This window comes from Heliangelus exortis, chromosome 1 (genome assembly GCF_036169615.1).
Source record: "Heliangelus exortis chromosome 1, bHelExo1.hap1, whole genome shotgun sequence".
Classification (NCBI taxonomy): Eukaryota; Metazoa; Chordata; class Aves; order Apodiformes; family Trochilidae; genus Heliangelus; species Heliangelus exortis.
In genome coordinates, this window is record NC_092422.1 from 157,832,543 (window position 1) to 157,860,015 (window position 27,473).

Sequence of the window (27,473 nt, forward strand, 5' to 3'; positions counted from 1 at the left end):
ATGACTATAGAGCTCCCATTACTATATCAACTGAGGGTCCTGCAGTTTTCACCTGTTGATCCACTGCACACCTCAATGATGGGAGCTGCTGTCATTACTCCTCATTTTACAAAGAGGGAACTGAGGCTCAAAGGCAAAATCCTGTTCAGAGTTGCCTGGGGTAAGCCAGTCAGCTAAACAAATTACACATTGCTTTTCCCAGTCACTTTTTATCCTGGATTATAGAGACTCGGGGACCTGACACTGGGAGTAGGGCAGAGAGCTGATAAAGTTTCACAAAGATCCACCCTTTGCAAGACCAGCCTGACAATTACACCTGGTGGAGGAGCTTCTCAGGAGGTTCAGTTCCCTGCTGCATGGATAAAATAATTTTGATTAGAGCTCATTTTGTTTTGGGGATTCCTCTGGCATCTCTGAAAACTGTGGAGGGAGGTGATGGGAAAACCACATCAGGTCTTCCTCCAGAGAGGATGACTTTGCAGAGGTGAACTGAAATCTAATTCAGGCAAGGCTGGCTGAATCTGAACTAGCAAAGCCTGATGAGGTAGAATGTCATTGGCTGGGTGAGCTCTACTAAAAACAGAATTCCCACCTCAACAGACAGTATCACCCAGACCCAGTGGATGCTGGGTTAACACCAAGCAAGTTTAAGGTAACAACAAGTTAAAGGTAATTTTTTGGACACAATTTTCATTTTCCACTACTTTGTAGGTCCTAATTTTATATAGTGCCAGGAAATGGGAACAGAATTGCTGTGCTATTAGCGAAATTAAAGGCAGAAAGGATCACATCCTCAGACCTCTCGTAGCCTGGGGGCTGTAAATGCGCATGTGGTTTGCAGAACCATCAAGGGTTTGGGGTGTCTATTAATCCTGACAGTTTCACACATACAATTAGAAGTCAACAAACAAAAATAGAAACACTTTGCATTTGCAGGGAGCTATTAATTGGCCGTATGGATATGGTTGGCTTGTCAGCATACAGTAGGCAAATGGATTGCGTGGCTTTGTGTCTACCATTTTAACATAGATTTCTCAAGTGTGTGCTTACCAACATCTGTTTATCACCCATTAATCCTTAAGAAAAAAAATTAGCTAATATCATATTTGTAAGAATCCTACACTACATGACCACCCATTATCCTGGTCAGCAAGACTTGCTCTTCCACAAGGAGCAGAAGTTGAGGCTAGTTCTTATTCTGGCAAGCACTTTAAATCTCCTGGTACCTCCACAGATAAAGAATCAATCATCTTTGGCATGAGTAGGAAAGAAGATTCAAACATAGTTCTTGATTGACAACAAAATTATGAAGTCTGTCTGCTTCCATTCTCAATAAAAAAACAGGATGGCAACTGTAAGGTCCCCAGCTCAGCACACACTAACTTCCCCATGAAAGTTTTCAGGTGAAAATCTCCTTTCTTAGTTGATTTTCTCTGCAGAATGATACAACCCACCAGAGGACCCAATAGTTTCTACTTGGGCATTTACAGGATTAAGTATATTTTTGATAACTTGGGACTTTCGGGACTAAGTTGTTGCACAAACCTAGGTTTACACAGCCAAAGAAATCAGTAGAGTCTCCAATTGAATTTGATGAACTCCCTTCATTGAAAGCTGATTCTCTACTCTGAATACTACATTATCAATGCAGCATAGTAAGGAATCCAACCCATCACTCATAACCCACTCAGAGCATTTCTACACACAGCTTCTCTGTATAGATACCTGTTTGGGGCTATAATTTCTTTCAAAAGGCATTATCACACTGGCAAACACACTAAGACAAGGGGAGTTAGAGCAGAATCGGGTTAACTTAAACCAACAATTTTTTTATTCTTTTACTTTCCTCTACAGGAATAAACAGTAGTTATAAGGAACACATCCACTAGTTCACCCATATCAACCACAAAAGCTTTACAAGCAACCCTTCAATGGGAAATACCTGCTTAGTCACTTGGCGGCCATAAAAAGAGGTCTGCTCCTGGATGCAGCTAATGCAGCAGAAGATCCCACAGGTTACACCCTTAGTCAGGAATGCATATCCTCCCTCACCTCCTAAAGGAGTTGAATTGATAACTGCTTCCTAATTTGCTTCAGGCAAGCTCCCCTGGATCAGCCTAAGCAGCTTAACCTGGTCTGAGTTATCAGCCTGATTTTGCCTGAAGCACAAGGGACAGCTGGGTGCAGCCATGGTACCTGCCCAACCCTGACAGAGCTCCTACTGAAGGTGTTTTGGCTGATGCCCCAGCACATTACCCAGGCCATTGAGAGAAGCAACAGTCTTGCTTCATGGCCTGACAGCCCCTCTTAAACCCAGTGCTACAAAAGTCCTGCTACACACATAAGTTTTTGTACAAGTCCAGCTGTGTGTGTTGTGCACAGGATCACTGCATCCACCACCATACGGCACCAGTAACTTTGAACATTACTGATGGTGGACTGAACCTTTGAAACAAAACCACCAAACTGCTATTTTCCTGCCATCTGAATTCCTCATTTCAGACAAATGTTGAAAGAAGCCTTTATCCCCACCACAGAAAGTACATTCTTGTGGGTACATTCATATCCTGAAGAAAATCTGACACAGACAATTTCCAACAATGGTTTATAATCTCATAGCCAAAAAGTCCTAAGAAGCTTCTGAAGGAAAAAAACACATTAAATTACAAGGCATCTTCCATTTACCATACTACTTACTGGACTGATGCAAGCTTCACACAGCCTTTCCTCCTGCCTGTACCACTGAATGTACTGGGATTCCTCTTTACTATCCAAGCACTGACCAAACTCGAAACCCTTAGAGAAGGGATAGTTCACAAGATTTTATTGCATTAACTTTTTGCCTGTTCTGTTGTATTTTTTGTGCTGTGGTCATTGCATTTATGTTTTTCTGTTAGAAACTCTCATCCTGGTCATTTTAATTTAATTATGCATCTGATTGTTAATTCTATCAATGATTTAAATGTTCCTGAATCTCTGCTAGAAAAGAAGCAAAAAGACTTCTGATGGTATTTTCCAAGCATATGTGAGCTCTGGTGGTTTTGTATAGCCTCTAAGCTCTTGCTGCCCTTGCCTGACTGTGATGCTGACACAGTCCCTGCTATCATGGTATTGGCTTGACTTTCTTTCCCCCACACAGGTTCAGAAAACAGAGTGATAGCTGTAGCTTTTACTTAAAAACATGGTCACAATATAAGGGCTGAGCAGCAGTATCACCTTCTTTTTCTAATCACAAACCAGTAGCTGGAAGTGCCAATGCAGAACTATATCATACATGAAAACCTTGGGTTTAGGTTCCTATTCTGAACCAGAAGTAACCTTTCCAGTGTCCTGCAAGAGTCCCATCAGTGTAATACCTCTGTTCATTCTCCCTCGGTCCCCATGAATTATTATTTTTTTCCTATTACAGATAAATTGGAAAGGTTTCGGAAAAAAAAAACAACCCTGCTCCTGCCTCAAGAAAGTCTTTCATTTTAGGGCCACTGCAGAGGTGGAGAGTCAAACACCCACTTACAGTGAAAAGAGTTAATGCCACTGGTTTAAAACAGAGAAGTTTCTTTTTGAATTTTGATAGAAAGTGTGGGATTTCAAAACCAGCCCTGATCTCAACATATTGTCTTCCTTGCCTTGGGTGGCTGCATGTGAGCTGGTCCTAGCCCCCAGCTCTTACATGGACCCCATGAAAAACACCACAATTTATATATATGTACCAAAGCATATATATGCACACACATATACACAAGTATATAGATGTTTACCTACACATATAGCTGGCATGTCTAACTTAATATAGGGACATTGGTCTGGAAACGTGCTGCCTACACATCAGACCCATAACTTGGAGATCAGAAAAAGCCTGTAATCAAACAGAAAGGGAATGGCAGAGCTCACCAGGGCTGGGCAAACAACCTAATGAGTTCCCCTTTCCCCCTGAGCTGGCAGACCTGGCTCAAGGTAAGCTCAAGGCACGATGCCCAACCTATAAGCACAGGAGGCTGGGGTGAGGACAATATGCTACTTAGTGTCAGGATGAATGGCTCAATTCCTTTGACTCCTTGACTCTTGAAATCAAGACAAATAATGTTGAGTCTCTAAGGAAGAAAAAGAAATTAACAGTGAGGAGATTTTACCCCATTTTCCCAGAATATATAATTATACTGTCCTCAGATGGTACCTGTCTTTAAATAGCAGGAGGCATGGCATGTTGTAAGAAACCTGCTCCTCAGAGTGTTCGCAACAGAGGACCGAAAGTTCAGTCAGTGAAGACCAAAAACCTCAGTGACTTCTCCATCCCCTTCACTGTTTGCTGTACCACCACCATATCGTGTTCCTGGAGGGGAAGGTTGGAGGGAGACTGAGGAGCCAGAGCACAGTAAATGCTAGCCAGATAGAAGGACTTTGACCTGGTAAAAAGGGCCTTCAAAACGTGTACCTGGGGACCAAAGCAGCTTCTCACTCTCTGATGTACAAAGACAGAAGAGAGCTGCGTGCATTCTGGGGAGGGGTCCTCCAAAGCCCAGAGGAGATCCTTGTGATGCAAGGTAATCAAGGCGATGGGAGTATCATTCAATGACACTGAAAGATGACTTTTCATCAGCTTCAGGTTTCTCAGCTCTGAATAAGCTTGAGGCTGGGACTGCTTTGGTGCTGACTGTACATACAGGACGTCATGACTTGAAAATGGGCACTTCAGTGCCCACAGGACAGAGAGATTTCCTTTACCCCTTGCAGTTGGCAGTCACATGTTTTAAATTGTCCACATAGTGTAAGTCTGTGTTCCTGACTTATTAAAAACTCCTTCTCACAGATTTTGCCACCAGTGCTCGAAGTCTGTAATTACCCGATTTCACTGTTCCTTCTCTCTCTTCATCTGCAATGGCAGTGCAAGCAAGAGTGGATCAATTGCAGCTGGCTTTAAGGGAACTGGAAATACACAGATATGCCAGTTGCCCTCTGTGGTAGCCAGATAACCTGGGAACTTTGAAAGACACAGGAGATATGAGCGATCTAAACATTCAGTGTCATTATTTGCCCTTAATTATATATTGCTTCCTACCATCTGTTTGGCATGCAGCACCTGTTGTTTTAACATTGCTGGAATAAAGGGTCTTTTAGCTGCTACCATGCCATTGATTGGCTCTAATTACAGTTATTAGCAAGGACCAGGACTTGACCCAGGCTTTATGGCATGGCTGTGCAGAGATACACGTTTGGACTAATGGTGTCTGCAATACTCCTAATATTTTTCCAGGATATATCCTTTTTCATTTGCATCACAAAGACTATAAAGTACTTCTACATGACATCTCTAAATCCTTTATAATGCGTCGTGTCAAACAGCCCATTTAGTAGCAACTCCGTGGCATAAAGTAGCACAATACACTGAAGTTGCTATGCTGAATTGTGTCAAAAGATCTGCTTTTTTAATTCCCCCATAATCTTAGGGATTGAAATAGCACATTGTAGCAGTTCAGAAGCTGTTCCAGTGTGGCACGTCAAATGTTACTGCAGCACTATTTTGACGGTGAGTCATCATGCAAGACAATGAATTGAGACAAATATTGATGTGCCACAAAGTTTTCTTTTTTTTTTTTTTTTTTTTTTTTTCCTCTCTCCCTTTTTCTCAAACCACTGTGGTGGAGAAAGGAATAAAGTGAGTGGGAGCAAAGTACAAAGTACAGTTCAGAAGCAGCTGACCTGCCATTAACAAAACTGAAAAAAATTACAGGAGCATTAAAGCTGTGGCTTGCAGCATAAAGAGGAAGAGGAATTCCCACTGAGACGCCCTCTCCTCTCATCCTCTTCTGCCAAATCCTTGTGCTTACACAGCATCAGCTCCAGCATGGGGGAGTAAGCTGAAAGTAACAGAGCAGCTTTAATGCTGGAGTTTCTCAGCCAAGAGAGACCTTTGACGTTGCTTTGGAGTATCCTCTGCTCCTCACCTGTAAGAGAGTTGGCTGAAGAGGTGGGACAGGTTTCTGATGAAGGGCTGAATTGGAGTGCAGGAGCTCTTGGCTTAGCTCCCAGTTCTCTCACTGAAACTGGGCTGTTCCAAGCTGGTTTTTGGAGGGGAAGCAGGCTTTCACCTGGAAACTAGAAAAAAACCCAGTCAAACAAAAGAGCAAAAACATAGCACTCCACTCAAGAGACTGGGAGGACAATGCAGTGCATGCAGTGTATCTACCCCATCACCTGCAGAAAAGATTCAGGATAAAATATTTTCTCCCTTCACAGGAAACTCATGTTTTGTTTTATTTAGATTGTCACAGTTCAAATTGGTTATGTAACTGGCAAACAAATTCACATGTTAAGACCCAATTCACATGTAAGCACGAAAATAGAGCTGGCTCAGAGAATTCACTTATTCAAGACGTACAGCTTTTATGCAGATTTCAGTGTTTTGTATGCAACTCCCAGCAGCCAAGAGAATAAAGTAATGTCCTGCACCTGATCTAGTTTAAATGAGCATGGGACTACTCTGGCTTACATGATATATCTGAAGAGAGTCGTGCCTCAGGCTAAACCCAAGATAGTTACAGACCTACCTACAAAGGGAAAGCAGAAGAACAGGAGTGACTGCAACATGCACATTATATCATTAACTAACGCTTCCTGTCCAGTTTCTCTTCTGTTTCTCTGCCCTCCTTTTCTTCAGCAGAAGGTGATTGTTGCCTGTTTGTAGCTAGCACAGTCAAATCTCTGCCAAGTGAAAGCAACCTGATTATATTTGTTGGCATGCAAATACAGCCTACTATTGCTTAAGCAGGTTTTAAAAATATACCCATGCCAGTAATTAATTTTTGCTATAAAGTGGGATAAAGGCCGTATGACAGAGAACCCTGTGCTTTTTACATGTTATATGCATTACTGGCTCACAAATCTGAATCCTGATGCCCACAGCCAGCTTTCTCAATGCCTTCCAAAAGGAAGCAAGTGGCTACTGAGTCCACTTTCACCACAAGGGAAGAGGGTGAAATTAGGCTGAAATACACAAGCAGTGGGCTAAGCATGTGTGCACAGCCCGAGTGGCTGTGACTCAGCTGACATGCAGCTATTTATTATGCTGCAGTAACTTGCTCAAGCCTTTGAAGATCTGACTGGGAATCCAAGATCAGGTCAGATTTGGGTACATAGCACCTTTAACAAGAGCATCTACCTCAAAGAGAATAGCAAGAGGTGTCTCTTTAGTGGTTGTCAAAAAATTAGGCATTGACACCCTACTGCTGCCACAGGGGTGACAGTAGTGTGCTACCATTAATGAGTGGGGAGGTATCATGGTCCTGGTCTAAGTGCAAAATTTAAGCATTGAATGGAAGACTTGAATTCAAGGGGATTTTTTTCAACATGTAGAATTTCCTTTACAAATGCAGGACCAGACTTCCCCAAGCAGTTTCCTTTCTACAGCATTAGCAGGGGCTTTTGAACTTGAGAGGAGCATATTTGTTCTCATGCATTACCAAGATAAAATACCTCTTACAGAACTGGCTCAAGATAACCTAAACTGCTACTGCCTAGAGCAACAACAGTTGAGGATCTTGTCCATCACTATCCATCATCCACATCCACCAGTGATAGGACAAGAAGAAACAGGGTAAAGCTCCACCAGGACAGGTTCAGATTAGATACTAGGAAAAACTTCTTCACAGAAAGAGTGGTGAAGCATTGGAACAAGCTGCCCAGGGAGGTGGTGGGGGCACCATCCCTGGAGGTCTTCAAAAGACAGGTAGATGAAAAGCTACAGTGGATGGTTTAGTGGTTAGGGGTTGTAGGGTGGATGGCTGGACTCAATGATTTTAGAGGTCTTTTCCAACCAATGATCTTTTTGATGGGTCTATTATTATAGAGCAGCACTGATATCATCTGCACACATGGCATCCACACTTCCATTACACTGCACCATCTGGGTGATGCAAGACAAACTTTTTATGTAATATGAAATATCTACAATGAAAGTGTGAGGAGCACAAAGCAAGCCTTTTGTAGAACTGATTTTTCCTCAAAGGCGTGTGAGTCACTCTCAGTGGTTTTACACTATCTCCTGCAAAAGCCACTTGCCCAGCCCTGTAGGCAGATTGCCCTCCTGACAGCTAACTGAGTAGCTATTAATATTGTTGCATCTGTAAGATGTCATATTTTCAGCTTAGCATTGAATTTGTTCTGAAATAGAAGGCTGCTGTCTCTTGTGCTACTCGCTCAGTACTAAATCCACCTCCTGCGAACACAGGTATTTTATGGTTTTCTTTCCATTTGTGATCATTACTATATTGTGTATTTATGTCATGCCTTAAATTATTTCTAGGTACATTCTCAAACAAAACATGTTATTTTTCCAGTTGAGACATTTTTACCATGAAAAAATGCACATCCAAAGTGCAACTGGGCTTTGAATTCATTATCAAAAAAACCCATATACTAAAAACACACAAGCAAAACTTAGAAAAAACCATGAAGATCTATAAAACTAAAACTATGGATCTCTGTTTTCCTCTCAATCAACCTGCCCAATGCAATCTCTGGTTGACTCTGAGACATCATTTTCATACTTGGTCAAGACATCAGATGGTTGCAGATTGAGAGTAGGAAACACACTTCCTTCTCTCCCATAAAAAAATCAGGACTGTAAAATCAGATGATCTTTCAGCGACTCCACACTTTTGATTCTAATTTCCTCCATAGCTGCTCTTAATACTGTTACTGTACCTCTGCCAATATTCTATTTGCAGTATGCAATAAAGAGATGGGTCCTCTTTCTGATGTGCTGTCCTGGTTTGGGCCAGGATAGAGGTGATTTTCTGTCTTGTACTTTTGCTTTTAGCTAAGTCTCTTGTAAGTAGTTGCACTTGCTGAAATTAACAGCAAGTTTCTCAGACAGTGTGTGTTTCTAGGACTGATAACACTTGATGTTTATAGTTACTGCTAGAGACTGGTATGCAGAGCCAAGGACACTGCTCAGCTCTGAAGAAAACATAAAGAGGTCCCACCTGCAGCCCTCCTTTGGGGAGGAACAGACAAGATAGATGCCAGAATTGACCAAACAGAGTATTCCATCCCATATACGTCATCCTCAGTATAAATTTGAGGGATCACGAGGGCCAAGCCAGATTTCCTGCTTCCAGCTTCCGGCTGCCTGCCCTTCCTGCCTTTTCCTGCTTCCCTTCCTTCACCCGGCATCCTGGAAGGATCCCGTCCGTTTGCCTGCCTGTGCTCCTGATCCGTGCCAGCCCTTATCTGTGTGTTCCTGCCTCCAGTTCCCGACTGCTGCCGACTCCAGGAGTCCAGCCTGGACTTTCCCAGGGCTGCCCTGCAGCCTCAGTGGTGACGTGAGAGCTATTGGGGGAAAGGGAGGAGGAATGTGGTATCCATTTTCTTGTATATTTGTATATATTTATTAATTTTTCCTATTTATCATTACTGTTTCATTAAAGTTGTGTAGTTTAGTTTCCAACCCATAAGTCTCTCTCCCTTATTCTCTCTCCTTTCTTATAAGGGAGGAGAGAGAGATTAATAGAGAGCGTCTGTTACTCGGTTTAATCGCCGGGCCAGTGTTAAACCGTGACATGTGCCTTCTTTCTCTCCTCTCTTGTAAATTAATGTGGTTTGCTCTTCCTTCCTCCTAGATCCAGTCAGCTCACTTTTCCACAGAGCACTGTTGTAAGCGTCCAGCAGCTTCTTCCCTGAAACATCCCCAAAGTTCCAATAAAACTCCCTGGGAAGCCCATTTTTCTGCCACTTGTTGCCAGCTCCAAGGCAGATTTGAAGCTTTGATTTCTGCAGCCCTGATTGCAATCGTCTCTCTTGTGCAGAATGCATCCTCCATCATGAGTAATTCCCACTGAGCCCAATGGGTCTGTTTGTGATATATAGCATATTATAGATATTATAGAATGATATTATAGAATTATAGATATTATAGATATTATATTATATTATAGATATTTAGATATTATAGAATGTTATTCAGGAGGAGAAACAGTGTTGCAGTTCATCCCCTCCCCTAGTCTTGAATCCAGGAAAAACCCAATGGCAGAAGTTTTGTGTTTCACTGGACGGGGGAGCAGGACTCAGGTACCCTAAAAGAGCTTATTTGTAGGCAAAGTTCACAATTTTGTGAGCTCCTCTCTTGTGGTGAGTAGTTGTGGGAATATTCACTTACGCCAAGTTTCTCACATACAAAAAGTTTTATAAAACTTGGTGGTTTTATTGAGCGATTACAACTGAAACACATTGCTACTATTCCAACTCCTCAGTTTTCCCTTTCCTTTCTTTAAAGTGCTGACATTTTCACTGTAATTTCAATTACTCCTTTCAAATGGCTCCTAACCACAGGTTTTTCCTCACAGAAACAGCCAACTAGTCCCACTGTGGAAATTAATGGCAAAATCATTGTTGACTTCCATAGAACCACATGAAGTGTTCGAAGAACTGGATTGTTTGTAAAAAGAACAACCAGGGGTCAGCTTTGATTCATCCCTACTGTTCTGCATTACATTTTTTTTTTTTTTATGTTTAACTTCTGTTAATCATTAATTCTATTTTTATTGATAAGTTCTCTTTTCACTCCCACCTGTACCAAGAGACTCTGTTGAGTTTTGGACACCTAGAAAGTACACAATCATCTTTAGAGGCTAGAGGATGTCCCTTGGAGGAGATGCTCACAGAAGAAACGAAGTTAAGGAAACCTAACAAGCAAAAAAGGCTTTAAAAGAGTAGAAATCATTAGGGCTTGTCAGAAGTGAGTAAATTAAAGAAAATTATATTCAAATCAAGCTCATTTAGGGGAGCCATAAAGAGCACTTGGGAGAAGGAGTGCTAACACTTTCTGTGTTTGCTGACAGCAAGAAGAGTTGAAACCTGGGGATTGCTCACTGGATTCTTTCAAATAGACTTTCTTCTGAACATCAGACATTTTCATTGTGACCCCTGCTCTCCTAAGGCTGGCTCCCATTTTTTAGTTTTCTCTTCAGTGACCAGCCACTTCCCAAAAACATAGGATATTTTTTGCCAGGACATCCCCATTCCCACCACAATCCAGTAAGGAAACATTAACAAGACACCACAATGCCTGTGCCACTCTGACTTTCCCCCATTATTCCTTCAGACCCAGTCACTGAAGTCTGAAAGTCTTTGGTGGGGGCATCATGTGAGGGACACAGCCACCTCCCTCCATCCATGCAGCTGCAGCTTTCCAATAAAACAGAGACCTTCCATTTCCAGGCCTTCCAGCTCCTTTCATGATCACTAAACTCATACATACAAAAATGAATGGCAATAAGAAAAAGCCAGCTTGCCTCTGTGGGAGGGAATTTAGCTCCACGGAAAGGCAAGTGAGCCACGTGAAGCAAGAGCCACAGGGCTCTGGCTGCCAGACCTCTGGGAACTGGATCTGGGGTGGATGGAGTGTGGCACGTTCCTGCTCCTTATCTGGGGGCACAGCAGAGCCCCCATGCCACCCCTTCCTTGAGACATATATGTGCACTGCAGGGAAAAGCAGCCTCCTGGGGTGGTTCTTAGCCTTCGAGGGCTAAATCTAGATTATCAGCTAATCACCCTAAGCCTTGAGGATTAATGGAGGATCTAATCTCCAATGATCTAATTCAACGTGGAAAGGCCATCAGCACCTGAAGCCTGGAGTGCGTAAATCCTCGCTGAAGTTTGGCTCCAGTAGAGTGTGATTAATCATTTTGTAATTTTTAAGCAGAGCTGCAAGACAGCAATAAGGCTTCCATTTTAAGTGGTCACCACAGCACCAAGTAAATATTTTATCAGTGCTTTACAAACCAGACTCTACAACAGTACATATATTAACAGTGTTGGTAGTGCAATTATTAATTTTTCATATGCTCTTAAAGGGTAATTAATAAATTCCAGCTTCTTCCCAGGCCACAGCAGGCATAGTTTCATTCTTTAGAAAATTTTCTCACAGAGCATGGGAGGAGGTCAGCTGCTCGGGGTAATTTCCACTTCCAGAGCTTGCAGTGTAGATGATAAAAAGCATGATATAAACTCTTGGCTGGGGTGCATAGTTAGGTTGATCTATCTGACTTGAAGCAAAAGGAGCTTGTGTGAGGGTGTGTCACTAGCATCAGCCAAAAGGATTGAAGGTTTTTCTTGGCCCTTAAAGACCCCCAACTCTCACTGACCCACTTCTCAGCATTTGGCTGGCAGTGGAGTGAAGGTCAGGCACAAGTTTTCAGTATGGAAGCCTCCCATATGGTCACCATCAAGGGTGAAATCCAAACTCAGAAGCTGCTGCTGCTGCACTAGATGTATTTGTGAGTGTTGCTGGTGGTAGAGCAATGGCTCACTCCTTGAGTGCTCAGCATCTGCTGGAGCACCAGGTGGCCATAAGTCTATGCCAGGTGGCCTACTAAGCAGATACTGTGTGAAAAACATGAAGAAAGAAAAAAAAATCTAAAAAAGAAGAAAATTTTCTCCTTTTGAGCCTTTTCTGACACCTTCCTTGTCTGGAAAATGAAGGGGAAGGGGAGAGAAGGGGAGAGAAGGGGAGAGAAGGGGAGAGAAGGGGAGAGAAGGGGAGAGAAGGGGAGAGAAGGGGAGAGAAGGGGAGAGAAGGGGAGAGAAGGGGAGAGAAGGGGAGAGAAGGGGAGAGAAGGAGAGAGAAGGGGAGAGGAGAGAAGGGGAGAGAAGGGGAGAGAAGGGGAGAGAAGGGGAGAGAAGGGGAGAGAAGGGGAGAGAAGGGGAGAGAAGGGGAGAGAAGGGGAGAGAAGGGGAGAGAAGGGGAGAGGAGGGGAGAGGAGGGGAGAGGAGAGGAGAGGAGAGGAGAGGAGAGGAGAGGAGAGGAGAGGAGAGGAGAGGAGAGGAGAGGAGAGGAGAGGAGAGGAGAGGGGAGGGGAGGGGAGAGGAGAGGAGAGGAGAGGAGAGGAGAGGAGAGGAGAGGAGAGGAGAGGAGAGGAGAGGAGAGGAGAGGAGAGGAGAGGAGAGGAGAGGAGAGGAGAGGAGAGGAGAGGAGAGGAGAGGAGAGGAGAGGAGAGGAGAGGAGAGGAGAGGAGAGGAGAGGAGAGAAGAGAAGAGAAGAGAAGAGAAGAGAAGAGAAGAGAAGAGAAGAGAAGAGAAGAGAAGAGAAGAGAAGAGAAGAGAAGAGAAGAGAAGAGAAGAGAAGAGAAGAGAGAGAGAAGAGAAGAGAAGAGAAGAGAAGAGAAGAGAAGAGAAGAGAAGAGAAGAGAAGAGAAGAGAAGAGAAGAGAAGAGAAGAGAAGAGAAGAGAAGAGAAGAGAAGAGAAGAGAAGAGAAGAGAAGAGAAGAGAAAAGAGAAGAGAAGAGAAATAACACAAACAAATTGCAAACAGTTAAAACCAGTGCATCAAACCAAACACGAACACAGAGAAAATGAAGACTGGCTCAGAATTTTTTTTAATCTCAAAGTAAATCTGAACCATTAGTCTGAACTTCTTGACACTGCATTAGAGTGGAACCAGAACAGAGATCACACTATGTCTGACCTGAATAAAAAATGTAGTGATTCACCTTCCAGAATTCACAGGGGCATTTTCAGAACCACCTAAGCAAGCTACATGAGTGAAATCTACTGAATCACCAAGGAATGTGACTCACGGATCTTAAAAACAATTAGGTACTTTGCTAAGTTGGGTGAGAAATTCCTATTAATCTTAAAAAAAAGGCCAATAAAAGAGCGGTGTGTAAGGGTACCTGATCATCTGAACTTGGATGACTGGAGTTCTTTGAAGAAAGCTTTATTTATGTAGGTGTGTGATTGTTCTGCTTGCTGTCAGCATAAGCAATGGAATATCTTTGCTCTTTTTGAACATTTATTTCCTTTTGTCAGAAAATTAAAGTTGTGACTGACAACTGAAAAGAATGGTTATTGTAGCATTTGTCAACTTTATATTTTTTGTCAAAAATTGCTAGTTTTCCATGCAAAATTTAATCTTTTTTTTTATCAAGTCTGCTCTCGAATTCTCGACCAGTGATTTCCTGGAAAGCACTGGCAGTGACCTACAGCTCCCTGTCTCTCTGTTCACCCACCTATAAAACCAGGCTAATAAAAATATTTACCTCCCTCACTCAAGTTTTGTGAAGCTTCATTAAGGAACATTTTCAAAGCACTTTGAGATTCTTAAATAAAGGCTGCCCAGACAGTATAAAATTCAATTACACTAGAAACTAAAAAGCCATGATTTAATCCTCAGCATCTGGGTAAAATAAAAATCTAAAAAAAATACCTATTATAGCTAGAGACCAGAAACAAAAAGCACAATATGAGAGGAGGAGCTGTAAGCACAGTTAATATGATAACTGCTTTCATATAATTTACCTCAAATAAATTAGTTATGGCTTGTCAAACCGAATCTGTGGCTAACCTTGTGAATAACAATGGAGAAGCAAGCCACAAACATGCCTGATTACAAACCAAGAGGCTTTTCTCAGCTAGAGGATTTGAGCCCAGCAAAATCCAGCACCTTGTGGCAGATGATGGAGGGTTAGAGAGTTGGAGCAGAAATTTGTATCTAGGCAACATCAGGAAGTATGTATTTGGAAGAAAACATTCTTTGTTTCTTTAATGAAAAAGTGTGTTAGTAAGGGTATGCAATTTAAGGAGTAATTGGCTGAGAGATATAAAAACCTTCACATGTAAAACATGACTTCTGGATGATCACCAAACAGTAACAGGCAAAAAGATGACAAAATATACCTGTGTCAGAGCTTTACCAGAGAGGCTACTGCCTACTCAAGGTTTGAAGTTTGCTGCTTTCCTTTGTGTTATTTTCCACAGCTCTCCAAGGTAAATACGTGACTGTAACACAAAAACCATTCAATACAAAGATTAATGCCATGCTTCTATCACTAGCATGACAGTCAGTGGGTGCAGGGCTGCAGTTCAGTATTTACTACGAGTCTGGCTTTTGGTCCTCTAGCAGTAATCAAACCTGGCCCAGCTGTGGGACACAGCAGTGCTCGTCTCCCATCAGCTCATCCCACTGCTTTGCAGCACCCACGGGTTAGGATTGCAGGACAGGGAAGTGCTTGAAAGAGTCCAGCGCAGAGCTACTAAGATGATTAAGGGAGTGGAACATCTCCCTTATGAGGAAAGGCTGAGGGAGCTGGGTCTCTTTAGTTTGGAGAAAAGGAGACTGAGAGGTGACCTCATCAATGTTTTCAAATATGTAAGGGGTGAGTGTCAGGGAGATGGAGTTAGGCTTTTCTCAGTGGTGACCAGTGATAGGACAAGGGGTAATGGGTGTAAATTGGAGCATAGGAGGTTCAAGTTGAATATCAGAAAAAATTTTTTTACTGTAAGGGTGACGGAGCCCTGGAACAGGCTGCCCAGGGGGGTTGTGGAGTCTCCTTCACTGGAGACATTCAAAACCCGCCTGGACACGTTCCTAGGCGATGTACTCTAGGGGGCCCTGCTCTGGCAGGGGGGGTTGGACTAGATGATCTTTCGAGGTCCCTTCCAACCCCTATGATTCTATGATTCTATGATTCTATCTTTGTAACTGACCCAAACCTAGCATAAAAGGAAAAAGACTGCAAAAACTCCAAATTGCGCATTTTTGGTTAATTTGACCAGGAATGGGATGGGTTGCCCTGCTTGCTCCTGATGAAATAAATATCTGCAGTGATGAGCTCAGAGATCTGGTGTTAATATTCCTGGAAGTCTTGTTTCAGCAAACTACCTACTGTCAGTACAGGTGGAGCTGCTGAACTTAAGAGGACCATGTGACTTGTGGGGCCTGACCTGGTAAACACCTATATATATCTATATACACACATACGAAGGGGGCTGGTGCTGCCCTTTAAGTTATTCAAGTGTGTGGGAGTTTGCATGACTAAAGGATGAACTCCTTGTCTCTCAGAGGTTTCTGAAAGATGAGCTCCTCACAGCTTACCTTTCTGTTTTCTAAAGGTTTAGATGGAGTAGCAGAGGCAGCTTTCCAGATGCTGAAGACTGGGGTTTGTTTTAAGAATGACGTAGACAAAGGTAACCCTGACCTGCTAGAAGGACTTAACACCACCTCTTGGATATACAGACAACTGTTTGTCACATAGCAGAATAAAGTACAGTTCAGCCTTGACAAATTTCAGCTGGTGTTATGCATCAGATTGCAATAATTTTAGCCCTGAAATAAGTTAAAATGAAATAAAATAAAACCAGTCTTTTCCTTGATATTCTTACTTTCTGTTTCTCTGATTGTTCAGAGCTTCTTAATATTTCTTGAGTCTACCAACCTTCTTAAATGTGTGTTGCCAAGTCCCAGGGGACAGAGGATGGGGAGTGTGACACAGAGAGCACAGCCTACAGCCTGGCAAAAGGCCTACAGGCAAAGTCCCCCCATGTTGTGTGGTAGGGTTCAGCTCTTCCGTGAAGAGTTTTATTCCTATGCCCTGACTGAATATTTTATAAGGTAGTGGTTGTTTTTCCTCTTGTATCCCAGACATTTGTTTCTGAGGACTGTTAGGTACCAGGTGGGTTTTCATGAAAAGGAGTACTTAAGTGATCATTTCCTGGTGTTCTTCTAAGCACATGCTCAAGCTCAAAATTTCTGATGCAATCTTAACCCTTCCTTATCAAAAGGCTTACACTTTAACTCACAAGCGAAAGAAACCTTTCTGTGAGCATGTGACATTTGTGCTTTTTTTTGGTTATTCTCCTGTTTCTATCAGGTTATTTATATTACAGAAGCCCACACAACTGCTTTCATTTAACCCTGAAACAGGAAGACTCAAGAGCATGGTTATGATCATATCTATATCCAGAAAAAAGACTACCAAGTTCCTCTTTTTTTAGCCAGGAACATACGCTAATAAAATCTTTTCCTTCAGAGTATACAGGTAGAAATCAGCCAGAAAATTCTTCCTCCCAGACATAACATCTTACAATTTTCTACATGCATTACTACTTGGCTTAGCTTCTTTTCTGCAAATTCCTATGGACCACACAACAAAGCCAAAGTTATCAGGAATGAAGCTGATTATGAGATCTTAATTCAAGAACAATAATTAGCCAGCTTACAGGAACATCACCATAAAACCAGGCTTGCAGTCCCTCTGATTTTCCATCAATTTCAATGCTAAGTTTGTCTTCTCTTTTACCAGTGGGAAGTGATAAGCTTTACTTCATGGATTTTCATGAGACATTGTCTCAATTACTCACCCACATAGGGGTAATTTGCCTAGATAGAGAACTCACAATTTATAAACTCAACATTTTTATCCTAAGCAGAAACGACTATCAAGAACATTGCAAGGTACAAATTTTTTTTTTGAGAGGCCCTTCTCACTAGAGAATTTCCTGTTGACTTTGATGAGGAAAGGCATGGGTGCCACAGCTCCTACGTGACTCCTTGAGATTCCTCTTAGCACAAGTGTTTATCAGAATGCACTGCCCTAACAACAGCCTACTCCAATGAAAGTTTTTTATTCATTTTACCATGGTTTATGGAGAAGGTGCTCTGTTATGGCTCCTGACAAACCAGATGCCTTCTGGTGCCCAGGAGGCAGGAGCCTGGTTACCCTGTTTGTTCCTCAGCTGGACTGTGCACGTGGGGCAGCGTGGGGTAAGCAGTCTTGCTTAGCCCCTCTCATCCCCAAATAGGTAGCTGCTGCTGAAGGGACAGAGACAGTCAGAAACAGCAAGGGTTTTCCTAACAGAAAAGGTTGGTGAGAATGAAAATAAGTGTTTCCTCAAACTTTATCATGGAAAGCTTCAACTTGTTACAGGCCAAAGCCTGAACAACGCTCAGACACAGCCATAATCCTTGCAGAGCCAAGCTGCCTCACACAGACCTGGTTTAAATGCCTTTGTTCTCAAGGCACACTTAATCCAAATATAGCCATCCTTTGATTATTTACAGTAGGACTCAGCTAAGTTTTGGAAAGGCTGCAAGGGACCATCATGGGAAAAACAGTTTGTGTGTTCCTATATTGTTGTTTTTCTCCATGGGACAGACTCCATGTCCCACCATGTAACATGGTCAGAGAATCTCATGACTTTCATCAGTATTTCAATAGAAAAAATACCTCTTTCCACAGCACCCCCTGCAAAACGTGTCCCACCAAGTACCTTGTATAATGTTAAACTGATCTCTAAACTCAATCTTCTGCAGGGAAGTGGTGGGTGGGATTTTTATTTTTAGCCAATTCAGAGGGAGAAGAGCATTTTGCTCCTGAGACCCCACTTTTTTGGGCAACCACACCAGAAAGTAACAATGATTAAACATTCTGCACTGCAAATAGCAAGTACTCAGATCCAGTAAAGTACAAGTTTCCCTGATCTGATAGGGACCTAGATAAAAGAAAAACAAAGAAGAGCATAGTTTTTCATGTGACCCTATCCCTGGCCCTCACAATAGCAACTGGCTCTGTTCTCTAAAGCCTGTCTTTAAAGCAATGACTTTGCAGCCATTTTTTAATGTTAACCTTGAATCTTTAAGCATTACAATATGCTAAGTAAATTCAGACCTTCCCAGCTGAAGGCTCACTGACCCTTTCTGGATGAAGTTAGATTTTGATCTCTGCCCAATAAGCTGACATTTGGCTCATAGGTCATCTGCCTACTTTCAGACATCCCAGGTCATCTGTCCATAAATCCACAGGAACCTACAAATCAATACAACTTTTTATCCTAAACTGTGCTAACAGTTTCCTTTTGTCTCAGGTCCCCATTTCCACTTATTTAAGAGTTTGGTCCTTTTAAAAGCAGTAGGCCTAAATGGTATCTTGCATTTGTGTATTTTACAATACTGTAATATTACTTGCTAGCAGATAAAGGTTTGAAGATAGATACAGCAGTTAATGTTAGTTTGGGATATTTTGGTAACATGGAAAAACAGATGAGATCAGACTTAACATGCACTAAATATATATCTTGACTTGAATAGTTATTAAAGTCTTAAAATTAAATGAAATCCTGGAGATATAAAAGTGTAGTCTGGAAGCTGTAATTTTTCTTCTCCTAAAGTAGTGAAATGGTTAAGGTTTTTTTCCGAAGAACTTCAGAGGCACAATGGAGAAGCACAGAAGCATAAATCTGAAGGTTAAATTTGTATTGGCTTTGCTCCTCCTTCCCATAGGAGCACAGATGGTAAAAAACCTTAAAGCTACCCCTGCTATTATCATGGAATAAATGAATTATCAGGTTTCTCCCTCACAATGCTAACTGTGGAAGGCGCCTTCCTACTCACATCATGATCAAGATCATTTAAATGAAGAATTGCTGCCTGTATGATCTGGAAAAAAAAAAAAACAAAAAAAACAAAACACAAAGAAAAGCAGAAATGAAAACAAGGAAGAAGGGGAAAGAAAAGAGAAAGAGATAACTAAAAGACCTGGATCACCCTTTGAACTTAGAGCAATTGTTTACACACAGATGCCTAAAGCCACAAAGCCAGCCAAGCCCACTGGATTTCTAAAATGATGCAAGATGTGCTCCCCTCAGCTTCTGCTTCAAAGAGCTGCTGTTTGTTTTGGTGGCTGCAAGAGATGCCAATACCTGAGCAGGGTCATTCCTAGAGGGAAGGCAAAGAAAAATAGAAATCAGCCTTGTATGTAGCTTCCCGGGGAGAGAGTGAGGCAGCATGAGGGATAATGAAAACAAGGCAATGCAAAGCACTAAGAAGTACTGGAGGGAAATACACGCTCCGATGCTATGATTAAAATTATCTGTTGGAACAGATGAAACCCACTCTGCTCGTGCCTCTGCAAGCCTTCGTGCACAACTTAAGACCACTCTAACTAACATTAAGATCCTGATAGGCTTCAGGAAAGCATCTCTCTTCAGAGAGCACATATGCAGTCAAAGTAGATGAAACTAGGACTTCAGCTGATGTTCTGATGTTGAAATATGGATGAAACACAATCAGGATTTAAATCTTTATGCCAATATTTTTGCTCAGATTCAGTGAGACAAAAGAAGCAGACTATGAGAACCCAGTGATGTGGGTCTTAACTAAAGAATATTACTGTCTGAACCCCTAAGGTTAAAGTGAGCATCAGCTCTTGTATGCACAGTGTAGTTACTTACTAGTTCTTACGATCTGTTCTCAACCCTCTACATAGTGAAATAAAAAAAATAATGCCAAAATTTCACTGTTGGGTTTTGCACTCTGGACTTCTAGGAATTGTATTTTCAAGCTATTTTCCACAAAACAAACAAACAAAAAACCCCAACAAAACTATCTGTCCAGCCCAGTAGCCCCAGCTGAAATTCTTAGTAAACCCCTTCTTCCAAGAGATGCAGCTTCATGTGCATCTTGAGGAATCCCATCTAAGCAGTAGGAGGTGGCAGCCAGGAAAACCTGCATATACTTTTGCTTCTGTATGTTCTGTGAAGGTGACTGTTCCTGGTGATCACCAAACTTGAGATTAATAGTGACAAAGAGTAACAGTTCACTTCTCTTCAACTGCTTTTATTGTGCATGCCTGCAGATGACTACTGCTGCATGGCCAGTGTGTGGGTAGGGCTGTACTCTGCTTTCTGAGTAGAGCTGTGCCCTGATGTGCCTTGATGTATGAAATTAATGGGGTTGTGTTCTGCAGGTAATTTATAGCTTGAGGTGTCAATGAGATGGGTAGGAACTTGAAGAAATGCAACTTTATTTTAGAAGGGGGGAGTGTTAGTCTAAAAAAAGATTTGTTTTTCTTCATCCAAATCATATACAGGTCCCTTTTCCTTTTAATTGCCATAGTATATAATTTGAAAAATATTAGTCATTCTTCTTTCAAAAATACAAGTAGGGAAATTACATGGGCACTGAAGCATTCTGATGTAAGTGATATCACTAAAAAATAGCAGAAATAGAGTAAGGAGAAAATTAACAGTTAGTTGATCTCTTAAAAAAAAAGTTAGGCAAAATTATGAAATACTTCCTCGGAGTTACAAATTGAGTCATTTGTGCTGCATTATTTGTAGAGATGAAAACAAGTTATTGCATGATTGAATAACACAATTAGATTTTTATTGTTGAGATCTACCAAGGCATTTTATATCTGTTGTCTGTTGCACAGCAATTGTCCCCACCAAGCAGGGTTGCTGGGGACTGGTACTGGGAAGTATTGCCAAAACCCAGCAGGACTTGGAGGGTGATCATCTGCCAACGCCAACACAGGTGAATTCACAAAGGGAAGCTAAGTATCTTTAGTACAACAGAGACTATTTTTTGCTTCAAACCCTCAAGTAGTAGGTGTGTTTTTTGGCAGTAGCATTTTTCCCTTTGAGTGCTTTGCATGGCTGGCATAAGCTTTTGGCTGAGACCTTTATAGCCAACTGCTTGTGCATGCCCACTGCCTGCTTTATTCAGTGCTGAAGTTTCTCTGGGTTGTGCAAACTGCCCTTCTCGTCCCTTCAAATTCCCAGATGCCCAAAAAGGAGCTCCTAGTACAGATAGAAAGAAAGGTACCTTTTCCAACCCATCTGTCCTCAGATAAGGAAGACATTTTAGTAAGAACTTTTAAGATCATTGGACCTCACAGACAAGATGCAAAAAGCAGGATGGGTACAGAACCACTCTCAGAAGTAGGGGCTTTTTGGATTTACTTCTTGTTCCACCTCTCTGGAAGAGTTCAGTGCCAGGCTGGATGGGCTTTGAGCAACCTGATCTAGTGGGAGGTGTCCCTGCCCATGCAAGAGGGTTAGAACTATGTGATCTTTAAGGTCCCTTCCACCCAAACCATTCTATGATTCACACCCCCTTTTTGTGCACCTGAAGAGGCAGGAAGCTCACAGCCATAATCCTTTTAACTCTGTGCAGCCCCTAAAGCTGGAAAAGCAGTGAGGGCAGCAGCTTTCCCCTTAACATTTAGCTCCTCAGAAACACTGCTGCTCCCACAGCTCTCAGTGAAACATGAGCCACCAACAGACAGACAGACAAACTGCAGCTGCTCCACTGACAGGGAACAAGTCCCACATCCCTTTGTAGCTTCACTGCACAGAACAACAGGAAAAAAAACAAACGGTGGAGACCGGGCAAAAAATAGTAAGGGAGACAATAGGAATCACCATTTAACCTGAGATGAAAGCTCTTCCTGGATAAAGAATGATGTTGCATATCTCCCAAGGGTGGAATTTCAGCAACAGAGCCCAAAAAGTGGTGGCAGAGCAGCAGCACAGCAGGGACGGGAGGGGTAACACACGAAGGCAGCAAGAGGGAGGGAACACAACTCAACTCATGGATAGATTTCCTGCCTTCACATTTCACTCTGCTGTAAAGGCACAGACAGGTAAAGGTCAGCCACATATGGCTGGGCACACCATTTGTATGGACAGGAGGTAAATTATGAATATCTCCCATGTAATGAAGAGCACAGAAGAAAAAAGTATCCTTGTCCAAGAAAACTAAGACAAACTGAGGTGTGCTTAACTGAGCAGAAATCATTCAAGATGTTAGGTGCACTAGCACAGGGGAAGGCAGAGGTCTCTTTGAATGAGAACAGCAAGGTAAGGTGTAAGTTATGGGGTACTGCTGCAGAAGCAGAAGTGATCAGCTCTGGTGTGAAGATGTACTGCAAATTACACACACAGAAGATGCTCCATAGCATCAGAGTATCCTGATCCCATGAAAGTCATTGAGAAAGACTCCTGACTACACACAGGGCAATCTAAAAGTTAAAACTTATATCCAAGAATGTTATTCAGATACTGTTTCGACACCAGCAGGCTTGGGACCATGATCGCTTCCCTGGAAGCTTGTTCAGTACTTTACCACTCTCTCAGTGAAGAGATTTTTTCTAATATCCAATCTGAACTTTCTCCAGAAAGTCCCTCATGTCCTATCACCAGGCACCAGGGAGATCAGCACCTCCATCTACGAGGTTACCCCTCAGACTCCTCATGCTGAGCAAACTTAGTAACCTCAGCTGCTCCTCACAAGTCATGCTCTCCAGTCCTTTCATCATTTTTTTCCCCCCTCATTTGGATGCATTTGAATATTTTTATATTCTTCTTATATTGTAGAACCTAAAACAGTACACAGTATTCAAGGTGAGGCCACACCAGTGCTGGGACAATAACTTCTTTCAACTGTTTAGCTATGCTGTGCTTAATGCACCCCGGGGTATGCTCAGCCCTCTCTGCCACTGGGGCATCTTGTGGACCCCTATGAAGGTTACCATCAACCAAAGCCCCTAGATCCATTTCTGCAGGACTGCATGCCATCCTCTTTTCCCCCAGCCTATATATGCATCCAGGATTACAACATCAAATGTGCAGAATATAGTATTTTTTCTTGCTAAATTTCATAGGACTACATTTGTCCATCTTAAACACATCCCAGGGCCTGTTCATGCAGGATGTATGAATAGTCCTTCTCCTGTCAGCCACACCTACAAGGAACTGTCTGTGATGACTCAAGCTCAATTCTGAAATATGATTCAGATACTTCAATAGCAAACGTTGCTATTCTCCAGCATTTAATGACATCTTTTTTCTCAGAATAGTCAAAAATGAGATTCCCTCTAACCATGACTAACCAGCATGTGAACTGCTGCATGCTACAATCCTGAGAATGAGCTTGCATGAGCTTTAAGGCAATACAGTCAGACAATAAAAGGGGTGAAAAAAAGCACAGGTTCTTCCTGAGGACCACCATCCTTTGTACAGCAGGACTCCATTATGTAGAGCTGGGGAAAGAGAAGGTTCAACCCCCAGATAGCTGTAATTATCTTGAGCAAGACAAGGCATATGGAAGATTATAAAGATTTCACTCATTTTCTCTTAAATATAAAAAATAAAAAAGCAATAACATTAATAAAGGCTTGTGAACAAAATTCCAGGTAAATGCATTCAGAATATCTGCACTCTGAAACAATCTGACCAGAACAGGTTATATACAAAATAAACTGATGGTTTGCATTAGGGTTGGTGAAGTAACAAGACAAAGAAGCATTCAAAGCATAACGAATTCCAGAGAATATGTGAAATTATTTTCTGTGAATATAATTCCCTGAAAGATAGAGGGGGCTCAGCACTGTAACATTCCCTTAACATTATATTTGTCAAATGCTATTTGTCCTGTCCTTTGCTTCGTCACGGGATCTTGTCCTGTCTGATTTTCTGCTTTCTATTTAATTACCCTCCCATGATAGCAGCCAGAAAAGGTGTTTGTTGAAAGACTCACACAGAGGTTCCTCACCTGCCTCTCCTACCAGGCTTGCACCACCGCAGGTCTCCGACTGGCACTGCTCCCCCTTCAGCATCCACTTGAGTATGCTCTGGCATCCACAGCCTTAATGACAGCTATTAAAAAAGAAATTGTTTTAATTAGTTGTTTGTCTAAAAGAGGGAGATCTACGTGATCTAATATCAGGAACACTAGATTGGGATTGCTGATTTCTCGACCAAACACTATTTTCAAATTCCTCTCCAGCCTTCAGCCAGTTAGTTCAGTGCTTCAAGTTTCCCATTTGTAAAACAGAAATAATATTTCCTTGCATCATGGAGGTGTTGGGAACTGCATTCCCACTTCACCGTGCTCACTTATCCCTCCAGATTGATAGCTACAGTTTTAAGAAGATAATGCTCTTACTTAAGGAGGAAAGGGATTTCAGATTACTGAAAACGATGGCTCTCTGAGTTTGAAAGCAGGGTCTCCTTTTAGCTCCCAGCAGTGCTGATTTACCCTGGCAGCTTGTAAGCTTCACCTACAACAAAAAAGGGGAATGCAGAAACTACAACAAATTATTTCCCTGACAGGTCTTGGTGCAAATAGTGAGCCTGGCTGGTAATTTCACACCGACCAATATCTTGAGCACAAAAAAGAGAAAGTGGCAGCGGAGCATCCATATTCCTTCTGTTTGTTGATCACCAGTGAGTTTCTGAAAGCTCAGGGAAAGTTGCTGGGGGAGTGAACAGCCCCATGAGAAGGTTTGGTGTGTGTGCACACAGGCTGAGACACTGGCTGGACCTTCCGAGTACCAAAGACTGTGCTTGAGTGTTTCAACCTGTGTGTGCCTTCACGAGTGAGGCCCTCTGTACTTTTTCGGTCTACAATCTACTAAATGTCCCAAAAGAAATTCTGAATCCTCTTGCTGGCCATAGCCAACCTGCAGTGGCAAGCAGGAGGACCCTGTCCTCATGTTTGTTGGACTGAGTAGCTCATCTCATCAAGGTGAACTGAGCTTCCAGCTTTTTCCCCCCCCACATGAAGTTATTTCACCTCTACCCAATCAAAAGCCTGATCCAATAGATCATCAGTAGATACCTGTCATTAGGGGATTCATTACTGGAATTCCCCTTTGATATATACATTGAAAAAATCCCATTGCCTCCTCCTCCAATCAACATGATCAGCAGCTTTAATTGAGCAGACTGTGAGCTTTGCCAGACTGGTGCACGAGAAGTAAGTGAGAAGTAAGGTCACTGCAGTTATTCAGATGTTGGTTAAATGTGTTGCTTTTCTGATTTTTTCCTCCCTCATCTCCCTAAATGGAATCTCAGAGAAGATATAACACCTAAAGTGCTTTATAATGGTCATCCATATATTGGATTTTTTTTTTTTCCTGGAATCAAATGCATTGACCTCCTCTTTATCTCAGTCAATAGATCTTGACTTCAGAGAAATTTGGGCATGCTAATTATGATCACCTTCCTCATAATGGAGACCTTGATGAGACACACTGAAATGCTAACTTCTAAAGTGTCCAGGTTTAGTGGGACGGGTGAACCAAAAGCCAAAGAGCAGAACTGCTTTTTATTACTCTCCTCCAGCCTCCCATGGGAAGATAAAAAGGGGAATAAGGAAGAGAGACATAAAAGGTTGAGAGTTAAAACTAGAACAAGTTTAACAGAAGAAGGAAGGGATAGTAACACGTGTGATAATGGAAAAAAATATACAAATATATACAAGATCCGACTTGTATCAATGGTCACTGATATGTATGTGTCCAAAATTCCCTTGTAGCAAAGCCTTTGGAAAATGATGGTGTGGATTTCCTGCAGATTAAGGGCAGCCCTAGCTGGAGATGTTTGCTTAGAAAAAATGAGTCCTGTCCAAGCAGGGACACCTAACTACCAGAGCTTTCTCTGCTCCTGGGCCTCAAAACCTGACCAGAGCTCTGCTAACAGGCTACCTGCAGATAGCAGCTGAGGTAGGAAGAAGTGAAGCCCTGCTAAAATCCTCTCATTCTCTGCAGCTCAGGTGCTGCAGTCCCACAGGGTTCTAGCTATGGGTTGAAAGAGGAGATATTAACCAGAGGCAGGGGGGTTGTACAAGAGAATGAGATATGCTGCAGGTGGGTATCTGAAGGATGCTGCTGACACTGGTGGGCTCAGGGTAAATTTGCTTGGCTGCATGGCACCAGGCCAGATGCACTCAGTCAGCAAAACTCCTCAATATCTGCTTGTAAAAGCCACATAGATGTGCTCTAACATCACTCGCAGATGTCCATGCATCTGTGACACATCCACGAAGCATAATTCAGGGCAATGAAGACACCTGGGGTAGCTCTGAAAAATCCTGTCTGCTAGTTGGAAGGACTTGATTAAGACCTACATCACTGCTGTATTACCTCTGGCACCTGCACAAGCTCATCTAAATCTCACTTGGGTGTGCACAGACTGGCACTGGGCTTTGCACCAACATGCTTCATGTTACTCCTAAAGAAGAGAGAGGAAATCTAACTCCTCATGGCAACAGTCAGCCCCTTCATTTCCCTTCCTAAATCTCCCACCCGATTAACAGCAATGTGCTATCTCAATAGGAAATGATACAGAAGTCCTACAAAAAAATGTGCTCTGCAGTACAAACACCTGAGTCCACCACTGCTAGTGACCACTGTTGAAAGGGCCTTAGGAAGAACGTAACACCAAAACTTATTAAAGTTTATGTCAGCTTCATACACAGGAAGGGTGACCTTAATACTGACATTTCACAACCTTTTTATGCTTTACTTTGTAACCTTCGTGCCATTCTGCTAAATTCTGTTATTTGTACTGTCAAGAAAAATGGTAAATATCTTACTTGACATAAGAAGTACCCTCTTACTGTAGAAACACACATTTTGTTCCCTGGAATTACTATTTCTGGGAACCAACAATGAGAGACAAATAGTTAGCAGAGCTCTTCAGGATTCCCAGGTGAATACAGGTGAATACAGGTGTCTTGCAGCTCTCACCTCTGTCCCAAGGTGTGAACCTGTCACAGTGACACATCCAAGGGATGTGGAGAGCCTGGGACAAGATGAGAACATCAGCTGGGCACCACAATTAAGCTGGGGAAGGAGATGCCCATGAAAACCTCCTGCTGCCACTTGCACTTTCCCTGAGGTTCTTCACCAAGAGGCTGAGGTGCCATTACTCACAGCAGGGTAGGAGGAGACAGGCAGATCACTATTTTTCAGAGCTGGGGCTTGCCCCATATCCTTGGGCAGATCAGTGGGACTCACCTGGAGCCACACAATGGCACAAACCCTGCTGCTGACCCTTGGACCTGGTTTGTGCCCCAATGCAATATGGACAAACCAGGGCAGTGGGAGAAGAGTTTCACTGATGAGCTTGAAGCC

At 42.4% G+C, this 27,473-nt stretch overlaps 1 long non-coding RNA gene across 3 annotated transcripts; it reads right to left on the reverse strand.

The window, feature by feature from the left end:
• Window positions 1–27,473, reverse strand: LOC139791252 (uncharacterized). Of its 3 annotated transcripts, XR_011723840.1 has the most exons (5): window positions 27,087–27,473; window positions 24,500–24,614; window positions 24,107–24,210; window positions 5,943–6,093; window positions 4,987–5,855 (listed from the first exon to the last, which is right to left on the reverse strand). It is a non-coding gene; the product is annotated as an uncharacterized lncRNA (long non-coding RNA). The 3 variants fall into 3 exon arrangements; XR_011723841.1 differs by lacking the exon at window positions 4,987–5,855 and adding an exon at window positions 1–4,978 and having other exon boundaries at window positions 24,107–24,614; XR_011723839.1 differs by having other exon boundaries at window positions 24,107–24,614.